The 24,556-nt window shown below is 40.9% G+C and overlaps 1 protein-coding gene and 1 long non-coding RNA gene across 4 annotated transcripts in view; both read right to left on the bottom strand.

Moving 5' to 3' along the window:
• Nucleotides 1–24,303, bottom strand: part of TAB2 (TGF-beta activated kinase 1 (MAP3K7) binding protein 2) — a 47,116-nt gene extending 22,813 nt beyond the window's left edge. For 2 of the 3 annotated variants that reach the window (XM_083434976.1, XM_083434974.1), the window contains exon 1: nt 23,913–24,303. The gene's annotated coding sequence lies outside the window, so the exon portion shown is untranslated. Of the gene's footprint in view, nt 1–3,779; nt 3,898–23,912 lie in introns of those variants that run through there. The other variant, XM_083434975.1, reaches the window with a different exon arrangement.
• Nucleotides 1–24,556, bottom strand: part of LOC310675076 — a 275,570-nt gene that overhangs the window by 49,873 nt on the left and 201,141 nt on the right. The gene's annotated exons all lie outside the window — the stretch shown is intronic.

Consider the following 24,556-nt stretch of genomic DNA (forward strand, 5'->3'; position numbering starts at 1 on the left):
AATGAACCATCAGCGAATTCATGCATAGTGTAAGCATGGTGTTAAGTATGTTCTATGTTTGCAGGAGGGACGCGGGTGGCGCTGTGGGTAAAACCTCAGTGCCTAGGACTTGCCGATCGTATGGTCGGCGGTTCGAATCCCCGCGGCGGGGTGAGCTCCCGTCTTTCGGTCCCAACTCCTGCCCACCTAGCAGTTCGAAAGCACCCCTAAGTGCAAGTAGATAAATAGCTACCGCTTTATAGTGGGAAGGTAAACGGTGTTTCCGTGTGCGGTGCTGGTGCTGGCTCGCCAGCTGCAGCTTCGTCACGCTGGCCACGTGACCCGGAAGTGTCTTGGGATGGCGCCGGCTCCCGGCCTCTTGAGCGAGATGAGCGCGCAACCCTAGAGTTGGACACGACTGGCCCGTACGGGCAGGGGTACCTTTACCTTTACTTTTATGTTTGCAGGAGACTATATTCATGGTTCCCTTATTTAATGGCCCTGTTCAGGAGAACTTGCAACACAGCTTAGCTCAGGCAGTCTACAACTGTCATTTGCTGCACAATTCTGTTCCTTGATTGAAGACACATTTGGGTAGCTGAAAAGCGCACTTCAAGATTCCGCATGTCATACTGGTCTATTTCAATTAAGCATGCCAAACCTGTGCAAAACTGCACAATCTGACCACATACCTTGCCCTGCCTCCACCTCTTAAGGACATGCAGCAACATGTTCCATGTGTGTAGATTAAGCCCTGAGGCAGAAGTGACCATTCAGTCTGGCAGTACCAGCTACCAAAAAAAAAAAAAAGTTTCTTCACTCCTGTCCCTATCAACATGTGTGTGCACTAATGACTTTTATCTGAAGTGGGGGGAAATGTTAATTCCACTCACCATCCAATCAAGGGATATAATTTCTTATTGGCAAAGGAACAGTAACAGGAAGGATACACCTGAGGGCAATGTAAGCTTGGCATCAGTACTTTCAGAACCAGAAGGCTTAAATTGTTTCTCTCTGTGTTTTTAACAGTCCTTATTTTTATCTGTAAGCTACCTTTAGATAGGGTACAACAACAACAACATGGTTTCTAAAGAGCTAATGGGTATGTGCCATTAGGTACCTTAAATGTAGGTTACGGTCACTACATGGAATGTTTATTCGTCAGGGGTTGGACTACATGATCTTCAGGGTACCTTCCAAGGCTACAATTCTATGATATGAACTACATTGCTTGACTGTATCTTGCTCTTGCAACAATTCACTTGTCCCAGTATGCAAGGAGGAGAAACACACACAGTGGGAATGGAACTGGCTTAACTACGGACTAAGGCAGAGGTTTTTAAATTGTGGTCGCCAACTTGGCGCCCAGAAATCTTCACATAGTCACAATTGGGCCTGTGCCAGTAGCAAAACGTGCTAGGCTAATTTCTAACAATGGCTTGCTGATGAGTAAGCTAATGTGTGTGCCCCTTATTCCCTGCTTTGTTTTTTAGTTTTCTGAATAATCTTTCGGTTAGGAAACAGTATTGAAGGGGATGGGGAAGAAGGAAAAAACTGCATGTTAAGAAGAGAGGAACTAATGTCTTTTTTCTGCATTTGCTGGTATGATTCCTTATATTAACTTTCTTAACCTGCCACTTTTGGAGAAAGAAGTTTGAAAATACAGCCAAGTAATTAAATTACAAATTAGAAATAAAACTGTATGAACAATTTGTATTTGTTCACTTGGTATCTATTATAAAACTTTGTGCTCAACCATTTCCAGGCCTCAAACTGCAAACACTGCTGCTTGAAGCAGCCTCCAGAAGTTGGTGGAAAATATGAGAATGAATTGTGTGTTTGTTTTTTGTTCTTATTCTACATGTCCTTTCAGAATGTAGTCAAACAATACTGTGACCTACCCAAGCTTCCTGCAAATTAGATTTTCACCATTTCAGAATATTCAGTATGCAAGTTTAGGCCAGTAAGATATTCCCACAACGCCTACTTCTGTTTCTTTTCACATGTCCTACTTGGGGCTATACGACTCACATCATAATCTTCAGTGTTTTACTATTCATTCAGGATTATTAAGATTGTGATAGTTTGCACAACTCCCCTCCTATACAAAGGTACAAGCGTCTTAAAAGATGCAGTGTTCAATTTTATTTTCAACATCACCTATGCAATTTTTCATAAATGAGAACCAGAATTAAAAAGTACAGTATGATCACATCTTGCATTGGGCTTATGTTCCAGGGATGGTGCATATAAACAACAATGTATGTACCCAATGAATGTACCATGGAACTGCCCCCACATGACCATCCTCACCTTCAGCTCTGGAATGCTCTAACACAGGGGTCTCCAAGCTTTCCTTGCCTCGGGCCGGTGTCTCCAGCAACGACTGCGTGGCAGGCTGGAGGGCGAGGGAGCGCGCGCGCGCACGCTATTTCCGGTACACATCCAGGTCGGAGGAGGCCCGTGTGATGCGCAAGCTATTTCCGGTGCTCCTCCGACCCGGAAATGGGTCCCCGCGCTGCACCGCACCGCATCGGTAAGAGTGGGCGGCAGTCGCCAGGGGCTGGATAAACGAGTCCCTCGGGCCTTATCTGACCCCTGGGCCGTATGTTGGTGACCCCTGCTCTAACAAGATTTCATGGGGCTGCCTGAGTTCCTGCAAGATCTTACTAGAGCATCCCTGAGCCTGGTAAGCAAGGAAAACCTGGCCTCTGCCTTGCATGCAATGACAGCTTTCAACTGTGCATGGCTGAAATTGCGCAGGTTAACTGCATGCAATATGTGATCGTACTGTATAGTACTATATTATACTAAATAAAAGAAGAAAGATAAATCCTACACTGATTGTAGCCAAGGATCTGATTTTTATTTTGCTAGCCTTGGTAACTAGCCAAACTTTGGTTATCAGGAACCATTGAATGCCATCACACTGAGCTTCAGAGGTGGTGAGTGCTTCTAAGGCATGACACAAGGTTAGGAACAATTCCTTTCCCCATCTCTAATTTCAGGAGGAGGACTGGAGCACATGTTTGTTGTACTGTACTGTACTGCACTTCCAAGGTCTATTGGTGTGATTCCAAAACACAGCCCAACACAGACTAAGTCCAGCCTTTCACCTAAATCTGGAATGAATGGGGAACTTGTAGCCAGGCTGTTCTTAGAGGGTGCTCCAAGCAACCTCAAATACAGTGGTACCTCGGTTTAAGAACAGTCTGGTTTAAGAACAATAGTGTCCCAGTTTGAGAATTTTACCTTGGTCTAAGAACGGAATCCGAACGGTGGAAGGGCACCAGCGGCGGGAGACCTCATTAGGGAAAGCGTGCTTTGCTTTAAGAACAGTTTTGGTTTAAGAACGGACTTCCAGAACATTCGTAAGCCAAGGTACCACTGTACAGCATAACTCAGACAAATTGCACTACTCCTTCTGAACCAGGAGGTGGCAGAGTAGTGAGAATAGTCATACACACTTAAGAGACAGGAAGGACCAGCACCATGGTCAATGTCAACAGCATGGACACCTAATCATATCCCTACTGTCCACAAATCCAACACTTTTTAACACATCTCTTTTTCAGTAGCAGTATCTTTTTTTTCTATACTATAGAAAAAGCAGTGTTCCAAATTTCATTATTGTTTCACATTGCATGTTGCTTTCAGCTGCAGTGTACTTTTTCTTGAGCTACTCTATTTGCACATGTATTCGCAAATACATTTTAAAAAGCCTGGACACTTCAATATTTGTGAAGTTACTTAAATATTGCTTACTCTGAAATGCTGCAGGTGAAAAACAAGAAACTTACAGCAGAAATTGTTTATGCTTCTCTCACACAGCAAGTCACAGAAACAGCCTACAGCCCTGCCAAGTGGGCTGCAGTTTCTTCCAACCTGGATGCATGCTGGAGGACTACCCATTGTCTGCATAGGCTGCAGAAAGAAACAATATCACAGTGTTTACTCACAGATCTAAAACATTTGTCCATGTGGCCCTCAGATAGGAAGGTATACCCCCTCTTCCTACATTGGAGATGCTAAAACCATGGGAATATCACTCAGACTTATGAGACCCCAAGCAAACATACTTGAGGGAACAACAAAAGAACAGTCCTATCTTCAAATACAGATCATCTGCACTGTTTATTCCAACATGCAGAGCCAAAACAGTTGTGATGTTGAAATGTGTGAGGTGAAATGTTGCTCCTTTGGCAACAGTAGCCACAAGGGGATGTGAGGAGATTAGCTATGTGCAATCCTTTCCCCCACATTATAGTACCTCCAAAAGTATCCCCTTGAAAGGATATTAGTCTTGGTTGGGAGAGATGCTTCCATTGGTACCAAATAAACTTCCTTCCGGGGCTAATAGCAGTGTCAGGGTGTTTAGTGGAATCACAAGGTGGAGGTGGTAAAAAGATTTAACACCTCTCCTCATTGTTCCTTTGCTACTCACTCACTTCCCACAGTGTCTACTGTTAAAAGGTTGAAAAAAAATGATCTGTGAATGCATTAGCCTTCTAGTATACTAGTCTCTTGTAACTCCCAATTCTTTTTAGAAGAGGTAGTATATATCAAAAAACCTTTGATGGATGGAAATGTGATAAGGCAGGGGTGTCACTTTTTCCCAAATCCACCAAACTAGTACAGTGAGAAGAAATTCACAAGACAATTTTTCAAGATCATTTGGGAATTTGGGTAGGCTTTATATTCAAATGAAATGCTCCCTTATATTAAGCCAGGGGATCAGCAAACTTTTTCAGCAGGGGGCCAGTCCACTGTCCCTCAGACATTGTGGGGGGCCGGACTATATTTGGGGGGGGGGGGAATGAACAAATTCCTATGCCCCACAAATAACCCAGAGATGCATTTTAAATAAAAGGACACATTCTACTCATGTAAAACACGCTGATTCCTGGACCGTCTTGTGGGCCAGATTTAGAAGGCAATTGGGCCGGATCCGGCCCCTAGTTTGCCTACCCATGGATTAGGCAGTAACAGTCATGCTAAGTAGCAGCGAGTAGTAGGAAATATTTTGAATACTTATATTCTACAGAAAATTTTGTGAGAAACCATTTTATTGAAACATTTCAACAAGAAGAGCAAGTTAAGACCAACAAACATTATCAGATCACAGTGAAAACGAGTTTGAAATGAAGAGGGGAAAATAAACTACATATCTGGTATAGTGATGTTCTGTTAACTGTAGAACTTAATGTATTCACAAAACTAGTATTTACCAAACGTGGCTCAAAGATCAAGTTACACCTTCTCTGGCTTCACAACAAGCAGAAATACAGAATGCACGTGTTCCAATATAAGAAGCCACAAGGGTTTAAATAGTTTGAAAGAAAAATCACATCCTCTCTTTACTCACAATTTTAAAAAATACCCTTTAAAACTCACTAGGTTGTTTGTTTGCTTTTTACCCAAAGGTCCTGAATTGCTTTGGGAAGATGCCTGGCTTTGGTTTTAGGCATGTCACCAATGGGAACATAGCCTACATTTTGGGGCAACCACCAAGAATGTCTTTCCACTTCTTTGTCATATGAACTTGGCAGAGATGGTATAGGTCAAAAGCATACATGCTGCTGATCTTGGAAATTAAAGCAGCAAACAAGGAAGAGAGAGTTATTGTAGGCACACAGTGCCCAAGCTACTTAATGCTTTGCACACCAAAATCAGCACCCTGAGTTGTAACTTTAAGTCTGAAAAGCCAGTGGCTGGAGAATGTTTTTGTCAACATGATTCTAAGAACCCACCTCTGACAGAGGAAGTAACACTGCATTCAGTATCAGCTGTGGCATCCAAAAAGCACACTAGGGGAGATACTATCTAAGGGCATGAGAAAGGGTTGTCAGCTCTGAACCTGAAAGGAAGGATCAAAAGAAGCTTTCTTTTTGCATTGGTTTTAAAAAAACACTTCTTGCCACTCTAAATTTTAAGTGTAGTTGCTCCATTATATAGCAGTTGTCATTTTAATGGTCAAAATTGCTCTTTCTATATTAGCACCCCTTACGCATCTGGCCACTGCCTTTTTCCAAAAAGCAAAGAGGCCTTGATTGAAGAGGGTGTCTGGGACCACTGTTATAGTGCTAGAGTTTGAAGTGTTGGTGCTCTGCACTGCAACCCTTCAATAGCCATGACCACTTCTAAAATTATACAACAAAAGAGAATTTTTGTCCGGTGCATTCTCTCCCTACCCCCTTTGTTTGACATTCATCCTGGATGATTTAAAAGTTTTTATTTTGTGGCATTTTGGTTGGTCATAATAAAAGGATTTTTGACTTTTCAAAACAAAAGTAGTAGTTAATATAATCTGCATCGGCCTGGTTTGTTGTTGGTTTCTCGTGCTGAGAAATGGCAAAAAGCACCCAGGAGATGATATCATTAACTGCTTTGAAAAAGTGGCAGCACATCACCCTTGTTTATCCTTGCTCTTGCTATACCACTGTCTAATAGCCAGGATCAATTCACTGCTCCATAGGTTTATTCAGGTAATCAGGAGAGGTCTATTTGGCATTAGTGTTTTGGAATAATTTAATATAGTGAAACATAACAGCTCTTGTAATGAATTGATACAGTGGTACCTCAGGTTAAGTACTTAATTCGTTCCGGAGGTCTGTACTTAACCTGAAACTGTTCTTAACCTGAAGCACCACTTTAGCTAATGGGGCCTCCTGCCGCCGCCGCCCAGCCGGAGCACGATTTCTGTTCTCAACATGAAGCAAAGTTCTTAACCTGAAGCACTATTTCTGGGTTAGCGGAGTCTGTAACCTGAAGCGTATGTAACCTGAAGCGTATGTAACCCGAGGTACCACTGTAGTAGGTTGCAATTACTGACTATTGGAAACTGTAGCCTTGTGACAAGATCAGGAAATTTTTGTAATATCCAAATGAAAATATGTGTGCCTATTTTACCAGATTCATTAAAATGAAGTACTCTTTTAATCCACTCAGCAGGAAGTCTATCTAAAAATGTAAAAGGATATACCAAGAAGATTCTAGCCAGGGAGAAACTATCAGAATCCTTATTCTGTATAACATCCACTAATGTGTTCAGCCTGTAACTGTCCAACCATGTTCTTTGACATAGGTTGCTTCCAGGCAACTTGTTTAGTAAGCATTCATCCTGATTTGTTTGAAAAGACGTTAGATGATATTTACTATTTAATGAGTACGCATCCTAATTTGTCTCAGGGACAAACTCCATTGCATCAAAGCAAGTCTTATCACACACTTTCCAATGAAGTTCCACATCTCTTTCCTTATTATAAAAAGTCCAGTCTTCTGTGGAAGTGGATGCAGGAGATCCAAGTCAAGTTAACTGCACAACCTGAATCTGCCAGTATGTGACAAAATCCCATCCGAAAACAGCAACAGACTGGAATCATTATTATCTAATATGCAATTCTGCATTATCTTTTTAATTGTAAACCATATTGAGGAATTTTTTACAAGCTTATGTGATATGAATATGAAAATGAAATGAAAAATGACATTTTGAAACAGAATGACACCCCACTGGTTATTAAACACCCATAGCAGTAAATGCAGAAACAGTTGTAATTGGATAGAAAAATAAATTTCCATCAGTAACAGTAAAACAGAAGTTTTATTAGAAACAACCAAAATTCACAAAGTAGTTTGTGAGTTTTTGAATTCCACAGAACACTGCTTCCACTAGGAAGGGAAGGGGAAAATAAATATTTCTGTAGAGAGCCATAAAAGTAATCTACATTGGGCAAGTAATCCACACTGTTTTTGGCAACAACATTCCAAGCTACACAATGTTGAGGTAGACTTAAAAATTTCATTTCCTATCCTCTTTCCCTTTTAAAGTAAATCTCTTTCCAATAAGGAATGAAAATTGCTATTCTTTCCATAAAATAAGTCACCACCATGTTGAAAATGAACAGTTGGTTACATTAAATGAGGTGGTATAGTTAATTCCTGGTGTGGAAAGAAATTATTTCAAACATTTGAAATACTGTGGTTTTCTTTATCCGACAAAGCTTTGAGAGTCTACATTGGCTCATCTAGAAGAAAACTAGCAAATGAACAGGCTTAAGATCTGCACACAAAACACCTCTAACTTCAAATTGACAGGCACTAAAGATTTCAAGCAGGAAGCTCACTTGCATGTAAAATGTAAAATGCTTACTTTGCAGTAACATGATTTCATCCAATCATTCCTTCTGTACAAATGTAACTTTCCACTTGAAAACACTATAAACATAGTTCCAGAGTACCATTTTACAAGCAGAAAGAACTATAATGGAGCTTCAATAATTTACTCTCTCTAAAACTTAGCTACCACAGATTTGTGCATTTTGATTTTCACTGGCAAAGTTTTGAATTAAGACTGCACTTGGCTGTTCCACCACATGTTTCTTGAGAGGAGACCAGGAGAGAGAATATACGCCCATTTCCCAGCAAGCAAAGCCACCATTCCCTACCTTGTAATGTGGGCAGTTTTAATGTTTCACCAATGTGAATATATATCGACCTTAAGGGCCCTCCCATGGCGGCATTAGAGAACATCTGATGAGGTCCCTGCACCAAATTCTGTCTTATGGTGATGTTGGGCAAATACTCAGGGACACAACTAGGAAATGGGTTAATCTACCCATCTGCCCTGATGATATCAGGGTTTGCTGCCTCTCAGCTCATGTTGAAACTTGTGTACTTTGTCCCACTGAACTTAATAGATGACCCTGAGACTCGAGCCAGCCTCTACCTGCAAAATTCTGCACTGGATTCTGATTTTGAGTCATGCCTGATTGTGATGTGATGAAATAAATCAAGTATCATTATTTCTTCTGTATAACTGTGTATCTACATATAAATCTAAAAGCCAGCTTCCGACATTCACCTACTCCCAAAACAATCATATACTGTATAAACCGAATTCTAATAATCTGACAAAGTGTACAGTGAATACATCTGCAAACCGTCCACAATATCTTTCTACATCTAAAGGTCTGTTAAACTGTTAACTACATCTTTCTTGCATGATTTGGTAAACGCTTCTGGCAATGGCATGAATTGTATCTGGCAAGAAGAAAAGACATATTCCAAATGGTAATTGCGAATCCAGAAGTGCCAAGATGTGCAACTTACATAGGTCATCAGGAAACTGTGCATGCTACTGAACACCAGTCTGCCAAACAATTTCAACAGTCACCATTGTAGCAAAACATTGTTCATTTTTATTTTCAAAAACTTTATTTATAAAAGTAGAAAATGAGGTAGAAAACAAAACAAATGGAACAAAACTAAGTGCATGAAAAACAAAACATAGTTCTTGATGCAGATGTACTATTTTTACAATCATGATAAACACAGCTTAACTTTTTTATCACTCTGTGGCACCAATGTTCATGGTTGTTGAAGAAAACAAAACAATGGAGAAGCAGTAGGGGCTAAAAGGCACAGAAAACAGAGTCTGGACAAGAGGCTTGTGGGGACCCAGATAAGCTTTTATAAAGGTTTGTTTTAAGCATTCATGACTAAAAAAATATATATGGAAAACATGGTTGCAAAACCAGATAAAAACATTTAGCTTTCTGAAACACTCCAGTTAAGTCCAAATGGACTTCATCTACCCCATGGTATGTACAGTTCTCCTGTCCTCAGGGACCCCATAATAGAGCCCTGTTTTCCCAATCCCCATTTGGTGGGCACACTTTTGACAGTTGCCACCAAGCTGCTACAACTTGTGTGTATGGTCCAAATGCCTACTCATGGCACTCCAAGAGGAAGCCCATTACATTAAAGAAGCCCATTACATTAAGCCCATTGCATTAAAAAAAAAAAACATGCTTTGGGGTAACAATTTCAAAGGTCCCCCCCCCCCAAAGGAAGAGATTTAAAAACAGTAACTGTGGTGCTCTCAACCCCCTTCCCAGTTCCAGTCCTTGGACACACACAGAAGAAGAGATGGTGCTCAGACTTTCATGTTAGGCCTGGCTTTACAGACACTTGGAAGTAGAAGCAAGGTGCTTCCAAGGTGTAAAGCAGCACATTGTGGCCCAAATCATTTGACACATTCTAAAAGATTCAAGGGGAGGTTATGGTTCTATCTGCACTTTGTCTCAGCTTTGGTGTGGTCAGAAGCAGGAAGAATATCTCTCACCACTTCTAACAACCCTCAAAATCCAACGTGATCCAAAAGAATAATTCCACTCTTCAGAAAAAGTGGCAGGGCCATTCACTCACTTTGCACCAGGCTTCACAGTCACTTCAACACAGTAAGTATTATTCCATGTCTGGCCATAAATTATAGCACAAAACTGAGGTTATTTTGTTAGCTGCTGAGGGCAACAACTCCTAAATTAGGTACTTACTTGGTTTCTGATTTAAATGCAAAATTAAAACATTACTGCTGAATGTAAAATAGGATATATGTATTTCCAAGTGATGAACACTAATAATACCATGCACTACAACTCTTCTGCATTTCCCCAGGTTTATACATTAACATTAAACCATGGCTAATGATAAATGTAGTTAACATTAACCATGGTTAACAAGCCATAGTTAAATCTGAGGCATCTGGCAGATGATAATTAAACCTTTGTTTATTACATCATAGAATAGTTAGAACTACTTGCAAGAGCAGCAGAACTTTGTGGGTGGTTTGAATTTTCTACTGATCTTCATTTGCACCTCTATATTTTTGGGTAGTGATGGCTTCTTAACCATAGTCTAGAGGTAACACTAAGATATGATCAACATTAACAACATTGACAAAGATATATAAACCAACTACAAACCTTGGTTACTGAGCAACCTTTAACCATAGTTAAACTCCTGGGCCGGATTCACACATAACATTAAGCCATGGTTTAATTAATGTCACATGCAAACCAGGGGACTGAATGTGAGGAACGTGTGCAAGGAAGCTCTCTGCTGAAAATGATTATGCTTCGCAATCTGAACAAAATACTACCTTGCTCACAACTCCTTGTCTATCACAATGAAATGTTGGCTCCTTAAACTTTGAGAAAGAACAGTATCACAATCAATATGAAAGTGTTTTTGCACAAAATGGAAAATGACACAAGCCAGCAAAAGTGACCATCAGGCTTCTAGCTCTATTTTCCATCCACATTGGACTTCATTGGACATTACATGAACAAACCTTGCAATTTGTATATTCTAGCCACCCTTCCTACCCTTCCGTTTTTCTCTCTCAGCTAGCCATTGTTTGCCATTGCAACCAAACTCGTCAAACTATGAGTTGTGCAAACCAAAGTTTGCCTAGATCACCTTTAATGGCAAACCATGGAACTGAGCTCATAATGCTTCAAACTATGACTTGGAGACACAACAACATTATGTCTATATAAATGCTTAGCCTGTGGTGTGGTTTGAAAGGCTTAATAATGTAGCCACGTAAACATGCACTACTCCCTAGCTTTATAGCAGTACCTTCGGCTTGAATTCAGAAACAGAGTATCTACCTAATATATACAAGGTATTCTGAGATAATGATGATACACCAACAGAAATGCAGGGAAATAATCTTCTTTGCAAAATGCATCAGGACAAGGGAAACTATTTATCAGTTCTCTGCACCCTACCTGTACCCACAGCTGCTGCCAGTTGCTGAAGCTATCTACCCCATATGAAAAAGTAATTAGTGTGCAACTGAAAGTTGTGCAAGTGTGTATATAACTTAACAGTAATGACAGGGAGTGGTATTCAATGATGTTTTACTCAGAGAAGACCTAATGGGCTACCAATTTCAAGTGGGTCTACTCTGAGTAAAATTTAGTTGAACACCACCCAAGTCAAGAAACTTTCAACAATTTAAAGGCTTGGTTTAATATAAGTTTTTCCAATCCTTTCATGAACCCCAAGCTTCAACTATCAAAGTAGAAGTAGTAGCAATTTTATTTGTTTAGCTATAAACCACAGCAAGGATAACAAACACTCAAAGATGAGCCACAAATATGACTCTTCAATTTCCTAGCAGCTAGCACAAATACAGACAGACACAAGGTAATGCAATTTAAACTTTCTCTAACAGCAAAAAGCACACAAACTCACTTGGTGTAACAAAATTATTTCTGTGAGTAAACTCACAGCAAGTATTCTTCATCAGGATCTTATATAGAGGGCACTGAGTAATATGGTGAACAACGTCCTCAATGCTGTTTTACACCTCGCACAGAAATGCTGTTCCAAGGAGAATTTCTTATAGCTGCCATCCAAAAAGGCAGAGCATAAAACACCAAGTCTTAATTCCATAAAAGCAATTTTATGGGGAGCCAGAGTAATTAACTCCAAATAGGTAGCTTTTGCATGGTCTACTTTGAAACATGGATACAGTCTAAAAAATCTCAAAGAATGGATAGTTAACACATCAGTCAAAGAAGCTCTCTCATATGCAAGGAAATTCAACAAAGATTGATATATGTCACTGGATTGTAGGTGTAAAGCAGAATTTAAGGGGGTGAGCCATAAACTATAGAAACCAAGTGTGAAGATGGCATAGTTAGCATTCTCTTCTGAAAATTTAAGAGCTGAACTTGCTTTTTTGCCTGATCAGAAGGCCAACCCACTTCTGCATGGATATACGCAATAGGAATACCAGCAGGGAGGGCCAATACTTTCTTTAAAAATGAATTTTGAACATTCTGCAACTCCTGGACTAACAGTCAGTTGAGACCCCAAAGTTCTAAATCGTGTAACACGCAGAAAACAATCTCAGTCAAGAAAAATTTAGGGAATAATAATAATAGTAAGCCACCCATCTGACTGGGTTCCCCCAGCCACTCTGGGTGGCTTCCAAAAAATTAAAACACAATATAACATCAAATATTAAAAACCTCCCTAGCTCAGGGTTGGAGTGCTATCGAAATATATTTCTTCAATTTATAATTGCCTATTTTGCACATGGTTTTATACATGGTCATTTCTGATTAAACACCTGTGAAAAGTTACAGTCAACATTTTAAAATACATCATTTCCAGGGGAAAATCTGAAGTTACAAACAAAGGCCAAATGTCTGAAAAATGGATGATATACTGAGTGTACGCTGGAAGTTTGGGGTGTATGGGGTGTTAGGGGAGGGGTAGTACCCCTGGCGGGAGACAAGTCATATTCTTTCTGTGGTAGTTTGCCCACCTTTGGTCCCCACTCTGCACTCAGCTCTGGCTCCTAAAAACTGTCAGCATGTGACAGCAGCCACACCCTGGAAATGGCCTTGAATAGCTGCCTGAACCAGGTAAGGGTAGCTGATGGGTCTCCTAAGGGTTGGAGGGCTTAAAGAGGAAGCTTGGGATATGGCTCAGAAGCTACACTGCAAAGGAGGAACTGGAGAAAAATCAGCCACAAGTAGGCTCAGAACTATAGGCTGAAACATACATATTATATACACCACCATGTCAGAAAGAAAATTGACAGTCACCTTTGTGAAGAGCCCCAAGTAATTTTTTAGAGGAGATAAGCTATAGAGAATGTTCAACTATTATTCTATCTTAAACACAAGGTTAACATTCCAAATCTCACCAATTCCAATTTCCTAATGCTTTCCCAGCAAAAATACTAAATTGTGGGTTTTAAAAGGGCCAATTTAAAAATGCAGATGTGGGCTTTTCCACAGAAACTGGCAAAAATAAAACTATAGCTTCAAGACAAAATTTTCTATAGTAAAAAGGAGAACAACTACAGACTTTTAAGAGTATCTGTGCTGGAGCAAAGAAAAGGTCCACTTAGCCCCAACATCCTGTTTGCCTACAGTGGCCAATCACATGCCGCTAGAAAGCCCACAAGAAGGATTTGAAAACAGTAACCATATCCGCCTGCTGCTCCCCCTGCAAGTGGTACGAAGATACACACTGCCTCTACAGCTCAAGTTCAATAGATTTATCAGTATTGACAGACTGATCCTAATCACTTGATCCATATCATGCATAATTTTATAACCTCTGCCATGTCTCATTCCCCTTTAACCAGCCTTTGAACTAAAATGCCCCAATGTTGTTGCTTTTCCTTACAATTATCCAAGGCTAACTCAGCCAGTCATCCCAATGTTGCACTCTGATGAAAGATGCTAGTGTTTTTCCTCAGAGCGGAGTGGGGGCACTAAGACAGCTGAACCCCTCCACAATTTTTTCCCATACTCTAACAGATCTCAAAGATTGCCATTCTTTAGAATGTTGGAGGAGCAGCACTGCAGCGCACCACATATACAAACCAACTGTAACAACCCCTGCTTTAAAGAAAAAGAATCCTGTCTTAGGCCATGATCACCCACAACCAAGTGAGAATTTTTACTTAGATATCCCACATCAAAGCCCAACCCTTTAGTTTCCATTATGTTTTTGACTTATAAAAAAACCACCCGTGGCCAGGCTAGAGCTGAAGAAGAAACTGGCAGCATGTGCCATAGAGCAAGAGAAGGCATGGGCCTGAGATTTCAAGAATGCAAATGAAGAACAGGAAGTTAATAAAAAATACAGAGCACACTGCTAGACTAGATGAGAACCCACTCATCAAATATGGTTCTAGGCCAGGCATCCCCAACCTTCGGCCCTCCAGATGTTTTGGACTACAATTCCCATCATCCCTGACCACTGGTCCTGCTAGCTAGGGATCATGGGAGCTGCAGGCCAAAACATCTGGAGGGCCGCAGGTTGGGGATGGAAGTCCACTCACATGGAAGGAAGTCCAATTGAATTTACAAGTGCACATGCACATATTGTGGATATCCAAAGAAAGCAAAGCTTTGTCTGAATAACAGCAAAAGAGATATGGGAAAGAACTACTTCTTCTTCTTTGGTGATCACTAGAAATACAACAAAATGTTTAGAATTTACTAAAATGGTATAAATTTATGTAGCCTTAGTATCATTAAACTAAGGCAGTAGCCCTAAACAGTACTGCATACATTCACCTCTCCCTTAACCCCACTAGATCTGCCTGTGTGCATTACAGACAAGATTGCAATTTCACAGATTAAGCAAACTAAATTCAAAGGAAGCATCACTGATTCTATTTTAACTGATCTGCATAAGAAAAAGCCATGTTCCTTTATAGATATATGAATCTGGAAATGTTAAATACACATTTCAATCTGGAAATGTTAAATACATATTAGCAGTTAATGTAGAAGTTAGAACTTGAATGTTGTCTTTTATCGCTGACTTTTTTAAAAGGATGCCATGCCCTGCAGCTCCAAAACAGAAGTTTTACTCTCAACTACTAAGCACAACAACAGACGTACTGTTCTGAAGCATTTATTTCCTTGCAGTAAAAGCTGACTGAATTCCACACATGCTCTTAACAGGATTGAGTAAGTTTTAAATTGCTTATCACTAAAGAAAGTGAAATTTGATCTGCATGCATGCTCAGAATAGTATGGGTACAATTTTCCATATTCCCATAAAAAATGACCATGCACAGCCATTTTATAGAAGGGCCATGTTTATCACAAAGTGACTTTCCTTGTATCTGACTTAATTATTTCTAGAACTGTTAAAACACTGTGTCCTGCAAGAAAAACATCCCCCCCATACCCCATTCAGATTTCTGGTGGGAAACTTTATACAGGTACAGCAACAAAACATTCTCTAGAAATCATTTCATCAGTTGTTGGGGACATAGTCACTGAAAACTGAATTTTAATGGAATTGTACCTTGCATTTCATATTTTTCAAAAATAATAATATATTTAGTTGCCTGGGTTTATTTTTCTGCCATAAAATATATTAAGTATGGATTAACTTGATTTTTCAAGATCTTCGCTGACTTTGCTTTTTTTACAACAAATTTACTGAAGTAATTATTATATATAACATAGATAGTTCCAATGAAGTAATAAAAGTTTCAAAGAAAGTTTATGCTTTGCTGAAAGAAACAAATTTCACTTTGGCTATTTAAATATTTGTACTTTGAGCACAACTGAAAATAACGAACTTTGAATCAATATGTATTTCTTTCTTGTAAAAAAGAAAAAGGAACTACTACGACAACGACGACAGTGATTGAATGTTAAATGCTGCTGAAACATTCAAAGGAGTTGGATTGCTCAGCCATGAATTTGTAGCGAGTTCAGAAACTCTACTTTATTTGGAATGCAGACTCTTTCCATTATTCTTAACCACAATGCTTGATGGCAGATGGTACCCTATGTATTCAGTTATTTAGACTTCTGCCTTAAAAATACTCTCTCTTTACCGAAGTTTCACTTCACTATCACAAAATGGAAACTGGACTTTTAAAAATGTAAGTCATACTCAGAGTAGATCTACAGAAATCAATCAACTTTAAGCATCTCACAACTAACTTAATCCGTTCATACGAATGGGTCTTTTCTAAATATGACTGTGGCTGCAACCCTCTTCCTGGGGGTTACCCCCATTGAATTCAACAGGAGTTATGTCTGAGTATACATGGTTACTGTTGCATTGTCAATTAGATGCAATTTACCCTTTTCCACTGAGAAATATTTAATAAAGTGGGCTTAAATATCCCAGCAATGATTTTCCAGGCCAAAAACCACTTATGGGAGATGGGAGGCCTCCCAATTTCTAGGACAATTTTCTGATCCACACCTATCACCAAAGTAGTATTGCAGTGAAATTCCTTGCAAGGTGCTCTCTACTAGCCCTAACAATAAATTAATCTTATGGATCAGCTAGAACTAGATATGACAAATAGAAATCTCTCCACTTAAAGTGGCTCTTGCTGATGAATATGATGGGGAAACAGAATATTCTCAACACAAAAGAGTAACAGAGTAAACACTACATTCTACTTCTGAAATATCTGCATAACTGGATATCTTTCCTCTAACTAATATTAAAATTAGGATGGGTTACACTACACTTTTCCAACAAAATGTGGTCTGGACAGGTACAACTTCTTTATGTGTGTCATTTTTGTATGTAGGGAAATGCTATGTATGAAACAGCGGCTAGATCATCTCTATGTAGAGAAAAGGCACATATGAAGAACATGTACCTCTCCAGCATACGGTTTATGGCAGAAGTGTAGTTTATTTATGCGAAAAAAATCGATCCCTCCTCTAGTTCCAAAGAGACCCTAAATAACAACAAACAAAATACTTAAACCCCCAACATACATTCAAGTTATTAACAGCATAGCACATTAACAACAGCATGTGGGGGAAACACCACATGTAAAGCATGCACATATACAAAGAAACAATGAATGTCCAAGAACCAACATAGCGCCATGTCACTTGTGGGCTGTTTTTTTCTTTTTATTTTTTTAAAGATAAAAAGATATAACAACTATCTATAATAACATCATAAAACACCCCAGTAGAAATGGTAATTTACCCCCACCCCCAAGAACTACAGCTTCTTTATAAAAGAACATGCTGATAGCTTTCATTATGACAAAGACACATTTGAAAGCATGATAGCTAAGATGCTAAAAGAAAAGGGGAAAAGAAGGTAAACAAAAGGACAAAATAAATCACTTTTTTAAACTATTATATCTGTAAGATTTTTGAAAAACAATTAACAGTATATTTCAAAAACTAAATGTATTTCAGCTACAGTGCAGTACTGACCAAGATCAGAAAGTGATACAATGACATTATATACAGAGATCAAATTCTCCAGAAAGCCACAGATTCTGACTTGAAAACTCATCCTAAAATGTAGAGACTGGCTGCAAGAATACAATACCAAGAAAAACATGCTACGTACGTCCTCAAAGGTATTGTTTATACTGTTTCACATGTTCTAGGTATATAGGTAAAACTTTGAAGTGCTTCTGCAGGTCCACATACTCACTCAAACTAAGGCCTGAAATTAGCTTATGACAGATTTCTGGTGTGCCCCTCAGAGCACAGTAAGGGGCACACTTCTTTGCTAGCCCTGTTCAAAACTTATGACTGCTAAGAACTGAAACGTTTGCCCCTTCCAGTGTTAATACTCAACTACTTAACTCATTCAGCAATATTAGTGAATAAAGAATAGCAAAATTTACACTGAGCAAATTAGGCTGAACCACGTACATTAAGTGATGTCAATTTAAACTTTTCATCATATCATCATTGAAGAAAGATATGAAATGCAGCTGAGGCAACAATTAATTTTTTAATAGATTCAGATTAGCAGTACAACATTTCCATTCAAAATTCAAAAGGTAAGATGCTGTGCCTTTTTGATAAGTATTACTTAAATGAAAATTGACAGCAACTAATTAAAATGATTTCTGACTTTTCAGCAACTGACTAATGGAAGCTGCTAAGGTTTCTATGAAAATTCAAAATATTGTTATTGAACTCTTAACAACTGCATTAAAATTATTACTTTAACAGCAATCCCAGCTGCCAAGTGCTGACAGGATTAGAACCAAAACAGCACCTATTAGAAAAAGTGGGAGCTATCAGAGTGCTCGGCGGACAAACAATATTTAGGGGAAAATGCTAAGAGGTAAGACATGAGCATGCTCTGTGGCCACAGAATGCTGAGTATCAGGTGAAGGGGTATGGCAAGGTCAGAGAAGGGAAGATGGCTGTGGAAAAAGGGCTTAACTCTCTGAACTGGAGCACTCTACACTGCAACATTTTCAAGCAGATCTCACCTGTTGCTATTACTCAATACAGTATACATATTAAAGTATTATCCAGTGCTTTTGTGTTTCATATTTCTACCACCAAATGCCTAGAGCTCCAGCAGTTATTGCATGTCTACTCAACAAACATTCCACTAGTGGCACTAACTTTTTAAAGATTATAAATGTAGATGACACACATTATATTCTTAGTTAACACCCAATATTTGCATGCCATGCCATAGCCAATATGCACTAGACCAGGATCTAAACATTGCTTTACAGTGTGTGCAGCCTCAAAGGGCTGGATTCACCACATCAGCCCCATCAGGGGAATCCCGGTGCAAGAATTTCTGCTTACACAACAGGGCTCCCTTTCCCCTCCAAGAAATGGCTCTTGGAGATTGGGAGAAATCCCAGAGCAGCACATGGGGGGGGGGGTTTGGATCATTCCATCTAGCAAGCTGCAATGCAATTTTAAGAGCACAACACTGAATTCTACTCGAAGAGTACAGCATTCACTACTGCTTCCTTCGTAAAATTCTGTCCCTTAGTAAAGTGACTTCCAAATACTTGCACAGTTTAGAAAAAGAAAACTAGTGTTCACTCTTTATCAATGGCAGTCCCAGTTTTACCCATCCTGTCTCAAACTCAAAAAGGGGTATCTTAACTATGGTTCATCAAAAGTAACTGTTGAGAAGTTTACTTATATGGCTTTTAACAACTGCTGAACTCTTCCAAAAAATACACTTGATCTAGCAGCATGATAAAAGCAGTAAACCAGCTGTTCCAACAAACAGAAATTGCTTTTAGCTAACTAAAATTAACCCAAACAAAAGAAAATACTATCATCCAAAAATATAGGCACAAACCCAATATATATTTGCAGCAAAGCTTTTTACTCTTAAGTACCACTGCCAAATTTGGTAAATACACAATGAAGGATTACATACAATGGAGCATCGCCTACCCTAGACCTAATACCCTCCCCCCGCCCAATACCATAAACTCTTTTCTCGTTGTTCTGAGATTTAACAAGGTGAGGAAGAGTTGTCCAATGCTGCTGGCTGCAAACCTTTTTAAAAAACTAGTTAGTACATAGATTTAATGGGCTACTTCACATGTGACACAAGGATGGTTTAGCACTATGTGCAAGAGCTAATGTGAGTCACAGCAAAGCCTCAGGCTTGCTTACATACATACACACCTGCTCTCACGTGGCAAGAAGAAACCTTGAAGTTTCACTTTCAAATAATCCTTGCTTGGTATTATATACAAACCAGAGGTTGTGGCTTAAAACAAACTGATTTAAAATGCCAGCTTCATGAACCATGGCTTGAAGTTGGTTTATCTGGAAACAGGTAGCAGCCTTGATGATGATGATTATATTTTTTATATGCCTCCCATCACTCTGGGCGGTTTCCAACAAAATATTCAAATATTAAAAACTTCAAACATTTAAACCCTCCCTGTATAAGGCTTCAGATGTCTTCTAAAAGCCAGATAGATATTTATTTCCTTGGCATCTGATGGGAGGGCATTCCTCCCATCTTTGAAAGTGAACATTACTGAAGCCCTTCTCCTGGCAAAATGGGTAGAGAGAAGGGAAGGGAACACCACGTTAGCCAGAAACATCAACACAGCTCATTCTAACTCATACATATAGAACTAAATCAAGTTTATCTTTATGAAAACCCATTGAAAAGGAGGAAAAAACCTGCTATATATTTGACAGAGGAAGCACAACCTTCTGGGTTTCACAGGACCTCTCAATTGCTTTCAGTACCATGACTATGGTATCATTCTCTACTGTCAGGATGGAGCTGGGCCTGGGACACAATTTTCTGGTAGTCCTAGTTCTCATTGACAGTAGGTTCCAGGTGATGGTACAAGCTGGGGAAACTAATGCTCAGCCCCATTACTTCCAGTCTGTAAGATTCAGCAGAGTTCCATTCTGCCCTCTATAGTATTTAACATCTACATTAAACTGCTAGGAAGAGTTATTCAGGAATTTGGGGGCACTGTTGCTGTGATGACACCCAATTCTGTATCTCCTTTTTGTCCCAAGTCCAAGGAACCCGTGGAGGCTCTTAGCTGGTGTTTAGCAGTAAATGAATGCATATGATCTAATAAGTGGGATTGCTACTGGTCAATGGGAGAGCTGATCCAAGAATGTGAATATAACCTGGACAGGGCTTTGCTTCTCTTTAAAAAAAATCAGTGCCAAAGTTATTTGCTCCTGAATGCCAATATAGCAATCATGGCCAACAATGCTTTTGCTCAGGTTAGGTTCCTGGGAAAAGATGGTCTGGCAAGGGTCATACGTGTCTTAGTGACATCCAGGTTGGATGACTGAAACACTCTACACGAGGCAGCCCTTGAACAGAGCTTGCAACCTTTAGTTTGTGCAGAATGCAACAGTAAGAATTTTTACTATGGAAAGTGCTAGAGACTATGTGACCACTATTAACTTCAGCTGTTTTGGCTGGTTCACTTAACATGACAATTTAAGATGCTGATCATTACCTCTAAAGTTCAGTGAATTAGAACCAGAAGTACATCTAGTGGGAACCTGGAAACGAGCCTTTCCACTGTTCAGACACTGGAATTCCCTGCTTGTATGCCCCCATCCTTGATGACTTTCCAGGGCTTAATAAATACTATTCTGTTTTGTAGAACTTTTAGGCTATGACTAAATACTGTCCAAATTAGTTGTTTGAATCTTTTAATTTTTGTACTGTATTTGATTTTTAAATAATATATCATTGTTTTAATTGAAATATTATTACACAACTTGAATGCTCTTTCAAAGTAACGGGAAATGTGGAATATAAATATTTTAATAAATAACTAACCCAAACTTTCTAGATCAAATCCAGATAGTGGAAGTCAATGGAAGGAATTGTTTGTTGCAAAAGAAAGGGAAAAACACATCAAGCATTAACTAAAAAAGACCTTCAAGTTCATGAAGGGAAAGTTTTCTATCACCTCTCCAAGGCCTCCTCAGTTGCTGGTCCAAGTACATGCCTTCATACATGGCAAGTAACTCCAATATTATATCCTCTGAAAGAGTTCTGGATTCTAGACTGAAGTGCAAATCCCAGCTCATCCACAGATTAGGTGGCCAAGCTCAAGGCTCCCCTCTTCATTTACATCTCACCACATATCACACACTGAGGTAGTGACATATATTTTTCAGTACAGGTCAACCAATATTTCATGTACTGTTGGTCACACTTTTGAACCCTTTTAGTAATTGTACCATCTCTTTGATTTCTGGGGGTTTTCTCCTCAGAGAAGCCTGTGGTTAATATTGAGCAGAGAGCAAATCACAAATCACTGTTATGTTTGCATTTTCTTAAAAAAAATGGTCTTTCTATCACTTTCTTGATTTCTGTAACTTTCACTACCACCTTTCCTCCTCTGTCACTGGCTGGTGTTTTTTTATTTACCTACCTGCTTGCACATTTTGTCCACCACCACCTGTCATTCCTTTATTTTTTCTCTCCACTGACCTTATGCCTTATTATTGTCTCCTCCATCCACTTTTTTAGTCCTTTCTCGGTTACTTGTTCTCATCTCATCCTCTTTTACAATCCTTTCTATCACCAGCTAATCCACCTTCTTCCACATTCATAGAAATCCATAGGATTTGCTTATTAATTTAATTAAGGTTAACTAAGGTTCTCCCTCCCTGAGCAGCCAAATCTCCTCTTCCTTTTGTGCAGTTTCCCCCCTTTTCTGTTATCTTCTATGGGTGTTTTTCTTTCCATCTCACACCAGTTTATCTGCCCTCTCCTTGTGTCCACTTGCCTGAAATCTAATGTATAGAAAATAAATCTGAAGTTTCAGTACCATCAGAACCTTATATGGGCAGCAATTGTTTGCTGGTGTCCAAACCCACTTAATTTTGAGTAAGCTTCATTTAAATGAATGGACCCTACTTCTGACCACGTCTTCTAAGCAATGGAGTTACAGACCTGAGCAAACAGGATTGCTGGGTGTTCAGTGTGTAAACATGCATCATAGCATAACTCTAACCATGTCTAATCAGAAGGAAGTCCTACTTAGTTCAATGTGGCTTACTCCCAGGTAAATGGGATTAGGACTGGAATCCTGCTCCTGAATGAAAAAAATGATTTCACTGAAAAGCTGCAATAATCCTCTGAGACTCATAGCAATACTAAGCACACATCTACCTACACGTAAAACAACATTTATGGTTGAACTGAATGAAACTTACTCCCAATGAAGAACACAAAGGTTCTGGCATTAAAGTTGCCACAATCCCACCAGGAACATTTACCTGGTCTCATAACTGAATAATGGCACAACACCTCTGCACATAGCGTACTTTAAGTAAGATGTAAAGGAAAAAAGCGAAGTCCTATATGGCTAACCGAAAGAATCCTTACTCCTCCAGTAAACCTGGAATATGGCTGTACAGCTGCAGTAACAGAAGTCCTATTCACACCAGTAATCAGAGGAATAGGGGCAGAGGTATAAAAACCCCAAGGGGGCTGGACCAAGAGAGACACCACAACTCCACCTCTATTTAAGGCACGTTTGCACATTAAGTTCAACAGGGATTACCCCACCACAACCACTGCCCTTCTATTCCAAGTGAAGTGTGTACTGGAATTGTAGTCCTTACTCGTGAATAAACCCTCACCTTGTGAGGCTTACTCTGCAGATCTGAGAGGGCGCCTGGATCCGCTCCCCGCATTCCTGAGCCCCACCAGCTGCAAAAGTGACCCCATCCCCTCGTTTCCATGGAGAGGAGAGATGCCCCCTGACTTGTAGGCCTCCCGCCACAACCCGCTCCCCGTGACACAGTGGCACACGTGATCCAGGGAGACCACCGAGATCGGATGGATAGCCTCTTCCCAAGACCAGCAGCAGCGTGTTCCCGTCAGGGGGTTGGTGGGGAGGAGGCAGCAGCAGCCAGGCTGGGCTGGGCCAAAGGGGGAAGGAAACCCTCTCACGTAAGAAAAGGGAATAAAAAAGTCGCAGCCTCCGGGCTCAGCTGGGGAGTTCGCGTGGTGGTGACAGCTTTGCCTGGGGGGGATCCTGACTCTGGGGCTGAACACACACCTCTGCCTGGCTCAGCACCGCACTGCCAGCAAAGGCACTCTCTGCAGAAGCGACCCCGCAGGGCTGTCACCCCTCGGAAAAGGAGGCTGACCGGGGTTGTTCCCGCCTGTAACCTCAGGATTCTCCGGCCGCCTCTTCCCTCCGCCGGGGGGGGGGCGGGGGGGCTGAAAGAAGAAGGCCGGAGTGGGCCCGAGCAGGGGAGGGGGATGCCCAGTCCCTCTCAGGCCTCTGAGGGCCGAGCGTTTTGCAGGAAAAAGGAGCCAGTCGACGCCAGGCCCGCTCCGGCCGCGGAGTCCAGTCTTACCCTTCTTCGACACCGGCTCCGCCTCCGCCTCCCACAGCCGCCGCCACTACCGCCCGCGCCGCCGCCGCCTCCAAACGGCGAGGCGGACACCTCCGAGCCCCTCCTGAGCCGCCGCCGCCGCCGCCTCCTCCTCCCGCCGCCACCGGGGGAGGGAGGAAGGGGGGTTCCGTGACTGGTGCTGCTGTGGCGGCGGGCAGAGGAAGGGAGGGCTCGGCTGGGCGGGTGTCTTGCAGGCGCCGCTCCCGACCTCGCTTGGAACGGTTCCGGCTTCCCAGTCGCTCCCGTCCCTCCCCCCTCGTCCACCTCCTTCTTCTCTCGCTGCGCGTCTCAGCCAGCCGAGTCCAAATCAAAATAGTGTCACACAATATGGCGGCCACTCCAGTTGGCAAGCATCGCGAGATCTTGCCCCGAGTGCTAACGGGATAGCAGTGGGAGAGGAGGAGGAGCGAGATGCGAGATGCGAGGCGAAAAAAAGAAGGGAAGGGCAGGCGGGGGCGGGGGCGGGGAATCTCCTCTCGTTGCCTAGGCGACGGCTAGTAATGCTGAGCAGAGCAGAGGTCAGTTTGACAGAAGTGTGGCCTCTGGCAGCCATCAGCTTCAACTGCCCACTCTGTTCCTCACTAGGAGCAGCGCAAAAGTGCCAG

This window comes from Podarcis tiliguerta (genome assembly GCF_965153285.1).
Source record: "Podarcis tiliguerta genome assembly, chromosome: 3".
Taxonomy (NCBI): Eukaryota; Metazoa; Chordata; class Lepidosauria; order Squamata; family Lacertidae; genus Podarcis; species Podarcis tiliguerta.